The 14,374-nt window shown below is 41.1% G+C and overlaps 1 long non-coding RNA gene across 1 annotated transcript; it reads left to right on the forward strand.

Moving 5' to 3' along the window:
* The first annotated feature begins 696 nt into the window (after positions 1–696).
* On the forward strand, positions 697–12,901 carry LOC125185039 (uncharacterized). Its single transcript, XR_007169890.2, has 4 exons — positions 697–2,087; positions 2,170–2,382; positions 7,543–7,595; positions 11,204–12,901. It is a non-coding gene; the product is annotated as an uncharacterized lncRNA (long non-coding RNA).
* The last annotated feature ends 1,473 nt before the right edge of the window (positions 12,902–14,374 follow it).

The following is a 14,374-nucleotide window of genomic DNA, read 5'->3' on the forward strand; positions in this document are numbered from 1 at the left end:
TTGACCAGCAGAGCGTACTCTCTGCAATTTCCTCTCATGTACTTTTCATAATGATATATTAATTAATCTATATTAATTAAAAGTAAATAGATTTATGGTCAATAGTCAGTCTGTCTGTAGGTCATAGAAAAATTAATGGGAGGCCCTTCCAAGGGTTGCTGTATCATTTGTGTGCTTGAACAGAAAAATGAGAAGTACAAAATTGTCCTAAACTTGATCAGGGCCCATGGCTTCTACAATTACATACGGCTCTAATAGAAACTGCACCTATTAATGGGCTCTCAGGTAATACAACAGAGCGATTCGAGCAGGATTGTTTATTCCCAACCCTCCCAAAAGCTCTGGGTGAGCCCAGTTTAGCCAGGTGTTAAATATGATTAACTGCAGTGGCTTTGGGTGGCTTAAGGTTTTATTTCCTACACCTAGTTTCTCACAGTGCCACAATATATGAGGCAATCTAAAGATAATGCAGCTATTGATTTTTTTTTTTTTAATGACACAAGTGCATAGAATGGAATACACCAGTATCGATTTCATGCTAAATTTCTGGAAGTCACAGCTGACTCTCATACACCTTAAGTCTGCCAGTTAAACAACAGATTATCTTCCTCTCAAACCCCATCTCCAGCAGGACTTCTTTCGAGGAACAGCAAAGCTTTTGTATAAATTCAGCTCTCTCAAGGTTGGGTTTGTTAAGCTCTTCTGGGGTACAAGTTTGTCTGTACTGATTGAATGGAGTAAATTAAACTTCATGCAAATGGCTACAAGGTATTTATGTCTTTCAGGGACACTCCTTGGACAAGCTGCTGAGAGTTCCTGCATTTTCTGCATAAATGTCTCAGCAGTGACAGATAAGCATCTCACAGAGATAAAGGACAGTCTCAGGGGCTGCAGTCCCTGGTACAGCACAGGCCACACGTTGATCTACTTGAACTCAGAGAAATGCATCTCAAATGTCCTGTGCCAGGAGCTGAGATCATCTGTTTTGAAAAAAAAGGGATATACCACTCCCTTGTTTTCTATCAACAAAGGGGGTGGTGCAAAGTGCCCTCTACTACACAAGAGAGTGCACAGGCAGTGCCATCCCCTGCAGGCCACCTACCCAGAGCACCAAATGCCCCAGTTGTTTCGAGCTACTGGACGGGAAGTATGGAGTCAAGATCTGTCAAACATTTTCCGACACAGGGTTTATGTCAAGCTTTCTTTGTATCTTGAATTTTAACAGGAAATGCTAGATCTTTGCTGCAGGGGTAGTTTATCTTCAGGGTCCTTCTCATGTGTTTCTGATTCCTGAGCTGGGAAGCTATGTACACTCTCTATCAAACTCTCTGTTTACGCAAGGTTATTCTAAAGGAAAAAACAGGAAAGGGTAGTGGCAATCCCATTAACTCCAGGGCAGGCAAAGCAATTCTGGATTAAATAACTGTTATGGTTCTTAGCATGCAGTCCCAGAAGTTGCCTCTCCTGTGGGATATACCCTGATACAATATACCATCATTACCAGGGTATCACCTCATGCCACCACTTTTTGGTACATACCTGTCAAAATGCTTTTATTCTGGTAAACTGAACCTTGGCTAGAAATAGCAGATGGATTCCTGTCTTCGTGTATGATTTTTGTAATGTCTCACCTAAATAAAATTGCTGCTCTATCTAAATTACTTAAATCAAGAAAAAAAGCTTGCTTGCATATGCTGGTTGCCAAGCAGGCACTTTCTTTTTTCTCTTAATTAGAGTGGGGCTTTCAGAATGACTTAAGCTCTAAATCCTCTGACTGAGAAAGATATCCGAGTTTGCTATTTTCATGAGGAAATTGTCCCACGGAATAAAATGATTGCATTTGGATTTGTTATGAGATTAAAGAAGGAACCTCCTACTAGGAACAGAGTGCTGCAAATTGTTTGAATTCCTAAGATGTATGGAGTGCCTAGGTGGGGCTTCTACCAAGTATTAAGCCATTTCTGAAGTCTCTAACTCTGATGCTGCCCTTGGGAAGACCGTCACACAGTTCATACTCTGTTAGGGACTTGGGTTGAGTATGGCGCTACTTGCCCACTGTGTGGCCACAGGCACTGACAAGGGCTTGAGTATGCGTTACTTGCCTTTAAGAATTGTTTCTGCAGGTCTGTTGTGTGTGTGTATAGCTTTACAGCTCACTTCCTTCTGCAGGAAGATAAGTCATGAGGAGCACATGATTCATGGAAACTGAAAGGGAAGAACAGACCCTGATGACACTACGTACATATGTGGGTGGCATGGTGCTAAACTGCACCTGGAGATTACAATTCGGGCAATAATCCTGCAGCTGTAAAACTGATAACCTGCAATACAACCATAGAGTACACCCTCAAAGTGAATGTACAGATAGAAGAATCAGAGCAGGTAAGGAGCCTTTTTTTTCATCTTACCCCTGCTAATGAAACCTTATAATTAGAGAAACACAATACTTTTATATGCTATGCATTTATGCATTGAATGTATTTTGTATATAGTAATGGCTTTTGCTAGGTTTCTCAAGAAAGAGATACTGTTTAAATATGGAGCATCATTTAGAAATATGTTGTGTAACTGAAGGATTTTAAGATGAGAAGTTTGCTATTTTTTCTGCTGTTTTACTTGGTTTCAAGTTGTATCCACTCCAATGCCACCAGCAGGCATTCAGGAGACCTCTGGGGGCTCTCAGCCCCCCTCAGTGTGCCACCTAGCAGGGAGCGACCTCGCGACCCGCAGCCCTGCCAGCTGTGGTGCAGCTTCATTTGGCCCTGCCCAGCAGCTTTCCCGCTGTTCCTGTTGTGCATTAGGGTAATAAGGACCTCCTAGAACTACTTAAAGTTGTACTCCTTTATGTTACAGTATAATTTAAGACAAGATTAAATTTAAAATGTCTTTTGAGATGATAGATAAATAAAAGATGTGAGTAAAGATGAGATACTTATCTTCTTTTGTGCTTCTGCATTGGCTTAGGATGTTTCTACGTTGGCTTAGGATGCAACACAACCTCCTGTTGTAGAATATGATAAAATAACATTGTATTAGAGTTAAATTTATAGGAATATCACATCAGTAAAAAAAATAACTGTAGAATACTATAAATAAGTTTTATGTATAGTGTTCTATTCAAGAAGAGGGGTTTACCACGTCAGCTCTATTGATTTTCCAGATCAATATGGCAAGAATAGTACACAGAGCTGTGTGTAGGCAAGGTTTTAGCACGGTTTAGATCTGTTTGTACGGGTTAAGCTGTCAGCGGGGCAGTGGGCTGCTGTTCCCTTCCCAACATACCTGGCACAGTTGAAGAGATAACATGTCCTGTGGCTTGTCACCCCCAGCAGCAGGTTACTTCACCCACTTCTCCTGGTGGCAGGGCTTGTGTCGGTGCTCCCTGGCTTGTCCCCTTGGGGGCTTCATTGGGAGCTGCTCCTCTGACACAGGCTGGCACGTTTTGGAGCAGGCCGGCAGAGCTGCAGGACTAGGTGGCCTTTTGCAAAAGGTCGGTGAGGAGGAGGTAGGGAGTGGTAGCATCTCTGAAGGGAACAATTGTCTGCAAACTTACTTCGTGCTCATGGCCTAAAGGTGTAACTGTAAAATAAACAGGTACAAACAGCTTTAAGTCAACAGAAGAGAAACCACATACAACAATTCAACTTTTGTAGTTAACATCGCTTGAATTTACTCCGTATAGCTTATGGACGTAGGAATGAGCTTCTGGAGGGGATTCTACAGGATTTGTCCCACTTAAAGCTCTGCAGTGTTCACATCATAGCACTTGGATCTGCTTTTTTGCGTGACCAGACTGAACTGGGAAATTAACTTCCCCGTGTTCTGGGACTTTCCTCCATCTTTTATCTTTATTTTCAGCCTTTTTTATGTAGATGTTCAGAACTTCTATATTATATCACTTCTCTGTGAAAGTGTATTATGTGCCCGACCACCCGACCAATACGAGCTATAGTCACTGCATCCTGTTTGCTCACCAGGAGTTTATCACATCTACTTCTCTGCTTCCAGTTCATCCATAGTTGGTATAACCACGATACTACTTTCACACATTAAGTTCTTCTTAGACATCTTTTTGACACTAGATGGCTTTTTCTACCATTTCAGTGACCTGGCAGACTTTCAATGAAAACTGAATTATTGACAGACAAAAATAAAATAATTTGTAAAGCCACTGAGTTCATCTAATCTCTCTATCTTACTTCCATCAAAGTCATACCAAGGTGAATTTGATGTTTGGCTTTTTTTTCCCCTCGCTTTTAATGTGTTCTGGGAGGGATAAGGATGACATGTGGTATCAACATTTAAGTGATATCAAGGAAAAGAGATTACACACAAAAGAAAGCATTCAGTTTTATCATACTATAGAACAGGTACCATCTGTTACCTGTGCTGTGCCAAAACTAGCTCTTTTTGTATCTGAATTTAAGCCGGATACAGTCTAGGATGTTGGCAATGTGAAAGAAGAATGCACTTAATAAAGGCAGAAAACACACCCATACATGGCGTATGATTCTCATCTATGGATGGTCACGTAGAAGGCCTTTCATACACAAGAAGTTCTAAAGGCAGTGGGAATCTTTCATTCCCAATGAATCTTTCAATTCCAAATAGTAGCACCTATGAATACTTTTTTTTTTTTTTTTCAAAATAAAAAGCCCTAGGTTTTTGACAACAAACTACAATTTTATTGTTTGGGAATTGATTCAAGGACATTTTTCAAAGACTCAAGTTCTGGCTCCTGAAATGCCACCCTGGTCTCTACTAAATTCTGTATTAATCCTGATAAATCAAAACAATTATAGTTTTTCTGCTGTGATGCCACTAAATGGTTTTGGAGAACCCCCTTGAATGTTCTAAATGGTTTGGAAACTCCGGAGACCAAGATTTTCCTTGTTGCCCAGACCTGTCCTTGACGTTATTATATTTGTTTTATCATCAGAGGGCACTTCTCCCTGACTCGAAGCCTTAGGAAACAGGGTTTAGGTGATAATGCCATTTGCCTGCTGATCTTGTCAGACCCTCTCTAATAACTTTTGAACCCACGAGCTTATTGCAGTTACATTTGATACAGAAACAGGAAACTTCGTTTGAAACAGAAACCGAAATTCCTTCAAGTTTGTGAATTGTAAAAGAAAGATCACTTCCTTCCAATTATTACCATGAAGAAAAGGCTGATGCCTGAGCTCAAAACTTATTGTATTTATTTTTCTGCCAGCCTGCACATGCCCGGATAGAAAGCAGCCACATCCCAGTGGTTGTCACCAGCTGGGAGCTGGGAGGCAGGAGGAGGGAGCTGGGGGCACTGGGGGAAGGGAAGATGGATGATGGGCCGAGCCCGAGCTGTGGCACAGGGGAGGGACAAAGGATGGCACGCAGATCCAGAGAAGCCAGGGCCTCATTTCTGCCTCTTCGTAACAGCACAACTCGAATGGGAATATCCCGAGTCAAAAGCATCACGACCAAATTAGACAGACTGAAGGGGCTTGACACCCAGAAAGAACCAGCAAAATGGTCACCATTTAAAGAAATTTTATTTATATTACTTTATCTTCTTTTCCATAAGCATCCAGTTCAATACACGCAATATTTCGGACGTCTTATCTGAACAATTTGCTAACTTGATACTTGTCTACTGTTACCGTTTGTTACCACTGATAACGCACTAATTTCTATGTCAAGCCATGCTTGTTTCTATAACAAGTATGTTAAAGTTTCAGTTCCTTTTGTTTGGTCTTAGACCAAAGAATCCATTGTAAGTGATGGACTTATAGGTTATATGAAGGAAGTCCTGTTTGCACTAGCAACTATCGTTTTGCCATAATGAAGTAATAGCAATAAAATAATGGTTAATACTTTGAGCTTTGAGCTTTCTGCCCAAGGTTATCAATTAAATTTATGTAGTCCTATTAAGGATGTCTATTGTTCCTCTTTATAGACATAAGAACCAAAACATGAATAATGGAGGTTTCCAATGGTGAAAATGAGGTTCAGAATAGACTCTGGGGTAAATGCAGTTCCAAGGAGTTACTATTGAAGCTCAGTATATGAATTTCACTCCTTAAAACTTAAGTTTCTTCACTCTGAGGAAAAATATACAACCAACCAAAAAAAAAAGGCAAAAAAATGATCAAACAAACAAACAAAAAAAATCCAAAACTTTCCACTTTTTTTTTCTTCCACACAGTCCTGAAAAGCTCATGCACCCATAGAATCCAAATTCCTACAGTTCGTCAGGAGTCACGGAGTTGGTGGAGGAGCCTATTGTGCTGCAAGTTTACCTAATAAGAAAACTCCCATCAGAGGAAGACTGCAGTTTGGCTGTCATGGAGTCTGAGTGTGGTTGTGCAGTATCAAAGTTTCAGATGAGGAATATGAGAGATGAAAGCTTAAGTTCACTTGGCATCTTGTCAATGCCAAAGGAGTGGTCGAACTGCAAAACGATTTTACAGACTTGTCTGTCACAGACATTGCAGTGCAGAGTAGAGCTAGGTCCAAGGCAACAGGGTAATTCCAGATTCATCAGCTCCAGTGTTTGCATTTTCTAACAGCTGGACACACAGAATTTGCAGGAAATTCTGTACTTACGCTGCCTGCTGTCTGTCATATGGTGTAGCTCTTGCAGAAGCCACACATAAGCTTCATGCGATTTAAGAGCTACAGGCTGCCTATGCCTGCATTAGAGGTTGGAAGAAGCAGCCCGTTTGTTTGGTTGTTTCACCCAACAACCAGCTTGTGAATCCTTTTGAGATCCATAATATCTTCTCACTGACACAGCAGATAAGAAGGAGAAAAGTAACTGTGACTTCTTCCACGCAGTCCTAGTAATAGGGATTTGGTAGTTCCCATACACATTGCAGAAGGCAAGAGTCAGGCAAGGCAATTAGCCAGGTAGGATGCATCCCCCTCCTTCTCATTCTTTCCCAGACCTTGCCCATTTGTGGTGGGTTGACCCCGGCCAGCAGCTCAACCCACACCCAGTTGCTTGCTCACTGCTCCAAGTGGGATGAGGGAAGAGAATTAAAAGGACAAAAGTGAGACAAAATTTGAGATAAAGACATTTAATAAGTCAAGGAAAGAAAAAAAAAGAAAAGAAACAAGTGATGCAAAGGCACTCGCTCATCACCTCCCACCCGCAGACTGATGCCCAGCCAGTCTGTGAGCAAAGGCTACTTTGCAAAAACTCCAGTTTTGTTCCTGGGAACAACGCTATACAGCACAGAATATCTCTTTGGACACTTTGGGTCAGCCTACTCGCTGCGGGGGCAGAGTGAGAAACAGAGAAAGCCTTGATGCTGGGCAAACACTGCTCTGCAATGGCCAAAACTTGGGTTTGTTATCAACGTGTTTTGGTCACAGATCTGAAGCAGAGCACTGTACGGGCTGCTGTGAAGAAAATTAACTCCATCCCAGCCAGATGCAGTACGCTCTCACAGACTATAGAGAACCAAGGGCACTTTATACATCAAAGAAGCATTAGTGTGGCAGTTGAAAGTGCTTCAGTTTAGGTGCATTAATTTAATACCTTTGGTTTCTTTAATTTAGCTGAGTCTCTATGTGTACAATGGAGTAAGAAGAACACAGAAACTGGTGATAAGGTAAGAAGTCTTACTCTGCTGTAAAGGTCTTAACATACTGCAGTAAGAGCCACTAGTTATCGTGTCTGGATGCATCAATCCCGCTCTTCTCCTGCATAAACCCTTGTTTCTGCACCTTCTGGCAGGCCAAAGTCACCAGTCACCTTCTCCTTGATAGTTCACCCCGAGAGAAGCACTGCAGGTGTTTGACAATAAAATTTTGAGGGTCTGGTGGCAAGGCTTTAAGAAGTAGGTTTGCTCCAACAGTTGGTGCTTAGTTTTCTCTCTACATGGCATTAGCAGTAGACATCTGTCTCAGGAGAATCTTTTTTACTGAGTTGTAGTGGCGAGATCACAGTCTGAACTGTAAAAAGATTTTGGTCACTTGTTTTTTTCAGGCTGATTGACATTTGGCCTACTGCAAATTCTTTACTGGTGGACGGACATAGCTAGTAAAGCTAAGTGATAGTTTTGGTAGAACCTTAATCCGAAAGTTTTCCTAAAGATGGGGATGCACGCTGCCTTATATTACAGATAGAAAGCCTGGACCCAAATAAAAGAATGCATGGCAATGGCACTTCTGGCTCCTGCTCCCATTAGACCATCTGGCTTTCTTCTAAAATTCAGAGTTGCTCAACTTCTTCAGCATAATGAGCCAGCAGCCAATTCTGTCATTTCCTATTTGGCTGTAAATATAGTTCTGGAACCTAGATAATTTAGGATTTTGCCACTGAGACATGGATAGAATTAGGTAATAATAAAATTAGAGAAGAAAAACAGAACTTCAGTAATGTATCAAGGCTCTCAACATAAGAGTTCTTCTCTGGTTTTCTTGAGTCTAATTCCACCATAGTTTCACGAAGCTCAAAATCATTCCCAGGCAGGATGGAATCAGCTTTTGCGTTGCTGGTTTCTTTTGCCAGTTCATCTTCTCAGCTTCTACCAAGCTGAATTGTTTGGAGCTGGTAGTTTCCTCTGAAACACTGTATATAATAGCCACAAATGACACTTTATTAACCAAGTTTATCCAACCTCTTTCAAATCAGTTTAGTTCTTGATCATTCATCACCCCCTACTCATTCATTTTCCCATCTAACTGGTCCAAATTTATTTAGTCTCTCCTCATTGGATGATAAGAACGGCTGTAGTAGTTCACAGCAGTGGTCCATCTAGCAAAAAATGAAAGAGAACAAGAAAAGGGCAAGCACATAGCCATAACCCCTTCTGTACTTCAAGACTTTCTCCTGACTGATACTAGCTATTCTAGAGTCCGTCATCACGTATGCAAGTTTTTTTTTTCTTCCCTCGTGTGCATTACACTGCACTTTGGAACAGTGCTTTTCAGCTACCACTACTCACACGGTGTCATGGGAGTCTCTCTTGCAGCACTTTTCAATCAGCTTTAGATTTGAGTTGTTATATATGTTCTTCAAATGTTGTCACATCATCACTCATTCCTTTTCCCAGTCCATTTATGAGCTGTGAATGACTCAGCTTCAAGCAATCCATATGGGATAACCTTTCTGTCATCGAAACTCGTGGTTTACTTCTGTCTTTTGTCTTTAAACTTTGTCCATGAGATGACACTCCTTTGTATGTCATATAGAATCAGTGTCATAGAAAAATAGGGCAATACAAAAAAAAAAAAAAGCAAGAAATTTAATTTCTATCCCCTCTCCTCTCATCATATTGACCTTCATTACCTACAAAATTTCTGTCTGAGGTTTATCTAAACTTTTCTTAAAAATATCTAATGATTTTAATCTAATGATTACAGACTATCTCCAGAAAATTCAAGTATGTAAATACCTTTACTGCTCAGATGTTTTTCTATACATAAATCTCACTTGGTACAACTGAATTCTGTTATATCTTGTCCAGTCTTGTCCAGTGTCTCCTATCTGTTGATGATTTATTAAAGCCCTTTTGAACATTTGCTGTAATAAGGACATCACAATCTATTTGGGTAAAAGGAATACAAAAATTAAATACTGTCCTATAGACTTGTCATGAAATACAACTCCATAGCCATAGCTGTCCATCCATAGGATGGGTTCTCCCAGTAAATTGGTATAAAATGTATTATACTCAGTGGAAACAGCTGAAAACATAGCAGTTACTATTGTGGAATAATAGAACTCAGTAAGGTTGAGGTTGTTTAGCAGAGTTCTGTTTCGTCTGTGGGAACAGATTTAACTTCAGAAAGCTGTCCCACTGGGCTGTTTTGATGCGTTCTCCTCTGTATTCTTCACGTGTATTTTCCCTAGAAATTAAAGAAACATCTTTCGTTTTTCATTATATACTACCGTCTTTCCCAGTCCATGGAAAAAAAGTCAGTGTATTCTACTGGGAAGTTTAGAATTATTTTAGCTTCTGAAAACTGTGACCATCGTAAGGGAAGCAGTAGTAGGTACAAAGTGGTAGTGCTGGAATGCCAATGATGCACGTGGATTGAAAAAGCCGAGGAAACTCAGTTACACTGACTGCATGGCTCCCAGTTCCAATTCTTTGGCTGCTATATTCAGAATTAAAGTTTATGCTTTCTCCATAATTAAGTGCAGATTCTACATTTTTATAGTTCAAGGCTTTCTCTAAATCCCTGCTTAACGTTGGTTGTAATGACTGGCCCTCTAAACCAGCTATCAGGCTCATTATGTGAACGTGATGGCATTAGTTAGTTGTATCCTCTGACTTTTTGCCTTTTCTGGCAAACTGAAGCAAGCACGCTGTACTGCATGTTGTGTTTCCAGCTGAAATGAGCTCATACATCTTGCTTCACAATTCATAGGGAGTGAGTGGATGTGCTAAGACACACGCCTGATGACACTGGTGGGTCAGTGATAAGGCTGAATCGTAGCTGCACACCAAGCAATGCAGAATTATTTTGATTTACTTTGCTGTGTCCCGCTTTTTTACCTGCTGAACACTGAACTCCTTTGTCTCTGTGAGGTAACTGTTCAGTCTTGCCTGTCTGTAAAGAGAAGTTAGGGAGAAGCTTTTGTGAGTTTTTGTGAGGGCTCTCTTTTTCTCAAGAAAAAAAAAAATGGTTAAAAGCAGTGCTGCCTATTTTGAGACCCATTTTTTGGATTATACTCAAGAAAAGCAACACAAGGTTTCTATTTTAGTAGTATTTGGATTAAGGTACTGTAAAAAACAAATTTAAAAAACACAGAGCTAGCCAAATAATTATATAATGGGAGCAGAAGTCAGGCCTCCCATCTTCCATTCCTAGCACTCTTTCTGGATTTACTGCAAAATCTTGATAGAGCGCCTTAGTGCTGTACTTTATTTTCTAAATGTATAAAGTTAATACTTTTAATATACGTGTTTTGAAGTTAATTGACATAAAAGGTTCCAAAATATAGAGTTTTACTGAGAATTAAAACACCTAAACGTACAGCCAAAGACTTTTTAAGCTATGCCTACCAAAAATCCTCTGACATGCTCTAAGCCTCTAATCAGGCTCTTCACACTTTCATGCCAATATGTTTAAAATTCCCAAGTATATTTCTACACTTTGGGGCAGAACCATTAGTTTTTCTCTGTGTCTGTAGAGATAACAATGCACTTCATGAGAAACTGCTATTCCTTTTGAATTTTCTCTACTCTTATTTCCTTTGGCTTCTGAGATGCATGAGAAGTAACATCAACTCCAATGTGACCGACGTAAGTAACCATTGCTTCCATACATTTATTAATGTCCCACTCAAGATCTACTGGAAAAAGTCTGTCCCTGATCCCTAAGAGTCCAAAATTTCTTACTGGATTAACAAGTAAAATCTACAAAGAGTAAGTTAACAAAAGGTGCAACTACTTCCAGATGTAGCCTAGAAAAAAAATTAAAAAACTATTTTTTTTTTGGTCTCACCCATACACAAACAGGAAAGAGTAAGTGGTTGGCTAAGACAGAAAATGCAACTAATTAAGACAGGGAATTAATTTAAAACAAAGTGGAAATAAAAAAGTGTATTTTGTGTGTAAGGCAATCTGAAAAGAAGAAAAATGGTCTGTACCACTTTCTTGATGTTGAAGGGTTAAAAAACAAATTCTGCTTTTTATTTTGTTTGTCTTATTTTATTATTATTATTATTATTATTATTATTATTATTATTATTATTTTCACAAGAAATGCATGTCTTACTGTTTGGGAGAACTGAACAGAGACTTGGTGAGAACATGCAATTCCTCAGCTTTCAGACTTGCTCTAAACACCTTTCCTGTCCAACAGCCTGGGCACTCCTTAGCCTCAGCAGCTTGAGACTGTGAAGAAATGGTGATTCTAACCAGCAACAGCCCTGCATCTTCAGTTAGGCTGTCAGCCCCCCAGAATCATGCTTGCAGTCTGCAAGCCTCTCACTTTCTATTTTTGATGTGGCTTTTCAGAATTTCTGCATCAGCACAATCAGCAAAGGGTAGGGCATTATATATTTAAAGTGTTACATTCGCTTGTCTTCTGATTAGAAGTGAATAACACGATAATAAACCAGAGTGAAGAACGGTAGAAAAACTTCTGAATAAGCAGCAGCCATTTCCACGGGAGTACAGTCTCTCAGAACAGGATCAGTGTCAAAGTGGAGTTCAGTAACTGGAGACTGTCCAAGTAGGGGAGAAATACAATCTGATTCTTTTTACCTCCCACCCGTATTTTCCACTCAGCCAGAGTCTGTTTGCTGGACTTTTTAGAAAAGTGAGTGCTACAAGATGTGTATGACCCGTACCGCGACCACGCTAGGAAGAGCAGCGGCCGTGGCACAGCACCGCTCTCCCTCCCTCAGCCCGTTTGCTGCTGCCCGCAGGATGTGCGCAGGGCTGCTCGCCGTGGGGCACAGCGCGGACGGGGTGCCAAGCAGCTGCTCTCCAGCGAGCGTGGCGGCTGTGCCAGACGGACGACGACACTCTCCATCTTTATGGAGCTGAGGCAGAAGCCTGCCGTGTGCCCCAACTTCCAGACGAGACAAATGTGCCCATCTTCTAACCATGAACTGATAAAACCTCTGCAGGAGGTACCCTCGTTCCTACCGCCCTCTGAGCTGGCCTAATCTTAGCTGATGCTGAGCTGATGCTGAGCTGATGCTGTGCTTTACGTGTTCGTTTACATTTTCAGCAGAAGGTTTCAGAAACTGGAAGTAAGGCTATGCCATGAGAGAAGGAATGGGAGCACAGATAACATTTTGCTTTTTACTTATCTTGCTTAGAATCAGCCAAACTCCCATTTTTGGTACAGTGATCAGAGGGAGTCCCATTTTGTGTTATTATTAAACAGACACAAACCTCTCAAGGGTAAAACAAGTGAAAATGAATTTCTAAATAAAAAGGAATGCATTTTATTTAACTGTTTCTATGAGAATTCATAAGGTCATTTCAGATTCTAACAAAACATACGTTTAAGATGCAATGGCATGCTTGCTACATGAAATGTTTAATGTAAATTCTCCTTCGCAGGATTGGCAAATACCACAGGATGATCAAAAGAAGAGGGGTTGGGAGTTAATGAGGGGAAAGAGAAGAGCTCGGCTGGTTTAATCCAGCAAAATAAAAGGCTGTGAGGGGATGAGATTGCTGTCTATAAATACTTTTGGCAGGGGACACACACAGGAGAGAGGGAAAGGCTACTTTAGGGCAGTATTTGCATGGGAAGAAAAGATGGATGTAGGCTGGTCACACGGAAACACAGGCTTGGAATTTAAAAAAAGGCTTCCACCTGGCAGAGAGGTTTCTATCGGGCAGGCTCCCAGGAGCAGCAGTGAGGGGCAAAATACTGACTGCCAAAGCATAATCGATTTATGGAAGAAAGGATAAAACTATTTGCAGCGCTAGGGAGCCGGGTACAGTACAGGTTAGAGGGGAATTAAGCTGCCTTGGCTTACAAATGTCAGCCTAGCTGACCTTCTGTACCTGGGTGTGCTGTCAGCCCTCTTAACCAGGGCTGCAGACACGCAGCAAATTATAGCAAGAAGCAGGCTTTCATTGCATGGTGTAATGGAAAGAGAAGAAAACAACTGTCACTGATGAAAATGGGAAATAACAATTATTACTTTGAGGGCAACGGGAACTCACAGAGTTTGTTATTACTGACAGCAAGGTATTCCTTAGTCCTTGTGACTTTAAGTCTGGATTAATGCACCTAGGTAGCACAACCTCCTGCAGCAGCTACATGCTTGTCCTTGTGAGTCTGTGTCCCTTTCTTCTCAACGTTGGATTTGATTACCAGGTGACTAAAGATGTGAGAGCTTTGCAAAATTAAAACGGTTAGCTCTAATTTTAGCAAAGGTCTTTAATGTTGATGCTGAAAGATAAATGGCCCACTCTCTGCTGTGTTTAGGATAATTGCCAGTTCATGATCTGGTCTCATTCAGAAAGATCCGTATCTGCAGCTGAAAAAAAAAAAAAAAAGTACTTGTGGTTCTGTGGCAAACATTACTTTGGTGACGGAGTGACAGTTTTCTGAGAATTTTGACTGTTAGATACCCGGCACATTGGACCAGCCATTGCCTTCTGGAAGAAATAATCACCTCAAAACGGTGATACTCCTGCCACTGTTTGGGAACCAAACTCCTGGCCGGGACCTCATGATTCAGCTATGTGCTGGTAATCACACAGTGCCTCCCCGAGCAGCGGACCCCTCCCTGTGCTTCGTCAGCAGCGACGGCTCCCCATCAGCCACCCTACCCCTCCCAGCCGCCGCGCTACCTGGAAAAACTTTCCATGCAGGTAACCAGCTAAGGCTGGCCGGGCACGGGATGGTTTCTGTCTACGTGCAACCTCCTTTTCCACTCTTTCCTTCATCTGATTCGTTTGGT

Source organism: Anser cygnoides, chromosome 3 (assembly GCF_040182565.1).
Source record: "Anser cygnoides isolate HZ-2024a breed goose chromosome 3, Taihu_goose_T2T_genome, whole genome shotgun sequence".
NCBI lineage: Eukaryota > Metazoa > Chordata > Aves > Anseriformes > Anatidae > Anser > Anser cygnoides.